Source organism: Lissotriton vulgaris, unplaced genomic scaffold (assembly GCF_964263255.1).
Source record: "Lissotriton vulgaris unplaced genomic scaffold, aLisVul1.2 SCAFFOLD_465, whole genome shotgun sequence".
Taxonomy (NCBI): Eukaryota; Metazoa; Chordata; class Amphibia; order Caudata; family Salamandridae; genus Lissotriton; species Lissotriton vulgaris.
Genome location: NW_028241222.1, coordinates 1,173,025 through 1,178,015, shown reverse-complemented (window position 1 = coordinate 1,178,015; position 4,991 = coordinate 1,173,025).

Below are 4,991 nucleotides of genomic sequence, written 5' to 3'. Positions count from 1 at the left end.
GGGGGACCAAGCACAGTCTGGGGGACCAAGCACAGCCTGGGGGACCAAGCACAGCCTGGGGGACCAAGAGCAACCAAGTACAGCCTGGGGGACCAAGCACAGCCTGGGGGACCAAGAGCAACCAGAGGGACCAAGCACAGCCAGGGGGACCAAGCACAGCCTGGGGGACCAAGCACAGCCTGGGGGACCAAGAGCAACCAGGGGGACCAAGCACAGCCTGGGGGACCAAGCACAGCCTGGGGGACCAAGAGCAACCAGAGGGACCAAGCACAGCCAGGGGGAACAAGCACAGCCTGGGGGACCAAGCACAGCCTGGGGGGCCAAGAGCAACCAGGGGGACCAAGAACAGCCTGGGGGACCAAGCACAGCCTGGGGGACCAAGAGGAACCAGGGGGACCAAGCACAGCCTGGGGGACCAAGAGCAACCAGGGGGACCAAGCACAGCCTGGGGGACCAAGCACAGCCTGGGGGACCAAGCACAGCCTGGGGGACCAAGCACAGCCTGGGGGACCAAGAGCAACCAGGGGGACCAAGCACAGCCTGGGGGACTAAGCACAGTCTGAGGGACCAAGAGCAACCAGGGGGACCAAGCACAGCCTGGGGGACCAAGCACAGCCTGGGGGACCAAGCACATCCTGGGGGACCAAGAGCAACCTGGGGGACCAAGCACAGCCTGGGGGACCAAGCACAGCCTGGGGGACCAAGAGCAACCTGGGGGACCAAGCACAGCCTGGGGGACCAAGCACAGCCTGGGGGACCAAGAGCAAACAGGGGGACCAAGCACTGGGGGACCAAGAGCAACCAGGAGGACCAAGCACAGCCTGGGGGACCAAGAGCAACCAGGGGGACCAAGCACAGCCTGGGGGACCAAGCACAGCCTGGGGGACCAAGCACAGCCTGGGGGACCAAGCACAGCCTGGGGGACCTAGAGCAACCTGGGGGACCAAGCACAGCCTGGGGGACAAAGCACAGTCTGGGGGACCAAGCACAGCCTGGGGGACCAAGAACAACCAGGGGGACCAAGCACAGCCTGGGGGACCAAGAGCAACCAGGAGGACCAAGCACAGCCAGGGGGACCAAGAGCAACAAGGGGGACCAAGCACAGCCTGGGGGACCAAGCACAGCCTGGGGGACCAAGAACAACCAGGGGGACCAAGCACAGCCAGGGGTACCAAGCACAGCCTGGGGGACCAAGAGCAACCAGGGGGACCAAGCACAGCCTGGGGGACCAAGCACAGCATGGGGGACCAAGCACAGCCTGGGGCGCCAAGCACAGCCTGGGGGACCAAGAACAACCAGGGGGACCAAGCACAGCCAGGGGTACCAAGCACAGCCTGGGGGACCAAGAGCAACCAGGGGGACCAAGCACAGCCTGGGGGACCAAGCACAGCATGGGGGACCAAGAGCAACCAGGGGGACCAAGCACAGCCTGGGGGACGAAGAGCAACCAGGGGGACCAAGCACAGCCAGGGGTACCAAGCACAGCCTGGGGGACCAAGAGCAACCAGGGGGACCAAGCACAGCCTCAGGAACAAGAGCAACCAGGGGGACCAAGCACAGCCTGGGGGGACCAAGCACAGCCTGGGGGACCAAGCACAGCCTGGGGGACCAAGAGCAACCAGGGGGACCAAGCACAGCCAGGGGGGACCAAGCACAGCCTGGGGGACCAAGCACAGCATGGGGAACCAAGAGCAACCAGGGGGACCAAGCACAGCCAGGGGTACCAAGCACAGCCAGGGGGGACCAAGAGAAACCAGGGTGACCAAGCACAGCATAGGGGACCAAGCACAGCCTGGGGGACCAAGAGCAACCAGGGGGACCAAGCACAGCCCGGGGACCAAGAGCAACCAGGGGGACCAAGCACAGCCTGGGGGGACCAAGCACAGCCTGGGGGACCAAGAGCAACCAGGGGGACCAAGCACAGCCAGGGGGACCAAGCACAGCCTGGGGGACCAAGAGCAACCAGGGGGACCAAGCACAGCCTGGGGGACCAAGCACAGCCTGGGGGACCAAGCACAGTCTGGGGGACCAAGAGCAACCAGGGGGACCACGCACAGCCTGGGGGACCAAGCACAGCCTGGGGGACCAAGAGCAACCATGGGGACCAAGCACAGCCTGGGGGACCAAGCACAGCCTGGGGGACCAAGCACAGCCTGGGGGACCAAGAGCAACCAGGGGGACCAAGCACAGTCTGGGGGACCAAAACACAGCCTGGGGGACCAAGCACAGCCTGGGGGACCAAGAGCAACCAGGGGGACCAAGCACAGCCTGGGGGACCAAGCACAGCCTGGGGGACCAAGCACAGTCTGGGGGACCAAGAGCAACCAGGGGGACCAAGCACAGCCTGGGGTACCAAGCACAGCCTGGGGGACCAAGAGCAACCAGGGGGACCAAGCACAGCCTGGGGGACCAAGCACAGCCTGGGGTACCAAGCACAGCCTGGGGGACCAAGAGCAACCAGGGGGACCAAGCACAGCCTGGGGGACAAGACACAGCCTGGGGGACCAAGCACAGCCTGGGGGACCAAGAGCAACCAGGGGGACCAAGCACAGCCAGGGGTACCAAGCACAGCCAGGGGGACCAAGAGCAACCAGGGGGACCAAGCACAGTCTGGGGGACCAAGCACAGCCTGGGGGACCAAGCACAGCCTGGGGGACCAAGAGCAACCAGGGGGACCAAGCACAGCCCAGGGTACCAAGCACAGCCTGGGGTACCAAGAGCAACCAGGGGGACCACGCACAGCCTGGGGGACCAAGCACAGCCTGGGGGACCAAGCACAGCCTGGGGGACCAAGAGCAACCATGGGGACCAAGCACAGCCTGGGAGACCAAGCACAGCCTGGGGGATCAAGCACAGCCTGGGGGACCAAGCACAGCCTGGGGGACCAAGAGCAACCAGGGGGACCAAGCACAGTCTGGGGGACCAAGCACAGCCTGGGGGACCAAGAGCAACCAGGGGGACCAAGCACAGCCTGGGGGACCAAGAGCAACCAGGGGGACCAAGAGCAACCAGGGGGACCAAGCACAGCCTGGGGAACCAAGCACAGCCTGGGGGACCAAGCACAGTCTGGGGGACCAGGAGCAACCAGGGGGACCACGCACAGCCTGGGGGACCAAGCACAGCCTGGGGGACCAAGAGCAACCATGGGGACCAAGCACAGCCTGGGGGACCAAGCACAGCCTGGGGGACCAAGCACAGCCTGGGGGACCAAGAGCAACCAGGGGGACCAAGCACAGTCTGGGGGACCAAGCACAGCCTGGGGGACCAAGAGCAACCAGGGGGACCAAGCACAGCTTGGGGGACCAAGCACAGCCTGGGGGACCAAGAGCAACCAGGGGGACCAAGCACAGCCTGGGGATCAAAGCACAGCCTGGGGGACCAAGCACAGTCTGGGGGGCCAAGAGCAACCAGGGGGACCAAGCACAGCCTGGGGTACCAAGCACAGCCTGGGGGACCAAGAGCAACCAGGGGGACCAAGCACAGCCTGGGGGACCAAGCACAGCCTGGGGGACCAAGCACAGCCTGGGGGACCAAGAACAACCAGGGGGACCAAGCACAGCCTGGGGGACCAAGCACAGCCTGGGGGACCAAGCACATCCTGGGGGACCAAGAGAAACCTAGGGGACCAAGCACAGCCTGGGGGACCAAGCACAGCCTGGGGGACCAAGAGCAACCAGGGGGACCAAGCACAGCCTGGGGGACCAAGAGCAACCAGGAGGACCAAGCACAGCCTGGGGGACCAAGCACAGCCTGGGGGACCAAGAGCAACCAGGAGGACCAAGCACAGCCAGGGGGACCAAGAGCAACCAGGGGGACCAAGCACAGCCTGGGGTACCAAGCACAGCCTGGGGGACCAAGAACAACCAGGGGGACCAAGCACAGCCAGGGGTACCAAGCACAGCCTGGGGGACCAAGAGCAACCAGGGGGACCAAGCACAGCCTGGGGGACCAAGCACAGCCTGGGGGACCAAGAACAACCAGGGGGACCAAGCACAGCCAGGGGTACCAAGCACAGCCTGGGGGACCAAGAGCAACCAGGGGGACCAAGCACAGCCTGGGGGACCAAGCACAGCATGGGGGACCAAGAGCAACCAGGGGGACCAAGCACAGCCTGGGGGACCAAGAGCAACCAGGGGGACCAAGCACAGCCTGGGGGACCAAGAGCAACCAGGGGACCAAGCACAGCCAGGGGTACCAAGCACAGCCTGGGGGACCAAGAGCAACCAGGGGGACCAAGCACAGCCTGGGGACCAAGAGCAACCAGGGGGACCAAGCACAGCCTGGGGGGACCAAGCACAGCCTGGGGGACCAAGCACAGCCTGGGGGACCAAGAGCAACCAGGGGGACCAAGCACAGCCAGGGGGGACCAAGCACAGCCTGGGGGACCAAGCACAGCATGGGGAACCAAGAGCAACCAGGGGGACCAAGCACAGCCATGGGTACCAAGCACAGCCTGGGGGACCAAGAGAAACCAGGGGGACCAAGCACAGCCTAGGGGACCAAGCACAGCCTGGGGGACCAAGCACAGCCGGGGGGACCAAGAGCAACCAGGGGGACCAAGCACAGCCTGGGGACCAAGAGCAACCAGGGGGACCAAGCGCAGCCTGGGGGGACCAAGCACAGCCTGGGGGACCAAGCACAGCCTGGGGGACCAAGAGCAACCAGGGGGACCAAGCACAGCCAGGGGGGACCAAGCACAGCCTGGGGGACCAAGCACAGCATGGGGAACCAAGAGCAACCAGGGGGACCAAGCACAGCCAGGGGTACCAAGCACAGCCTTGGGGACCAAGAGCAACCAGGGGGACCAAGCACAGCCCAGGGTACCAAGCACAGCCTGGGGGACCAAGAGCAACCAGGGTGACCACGCACAGCCTGGGGGACCAAAAACAGCCTGGGGGACCAAGAGCAACCATGGGGACCAAGCACAGCCTGGGAGACCAAGCACAGCCCCTGGGGGACCAAGCACAGCCTGGGGGACCAAGCACAGCCTG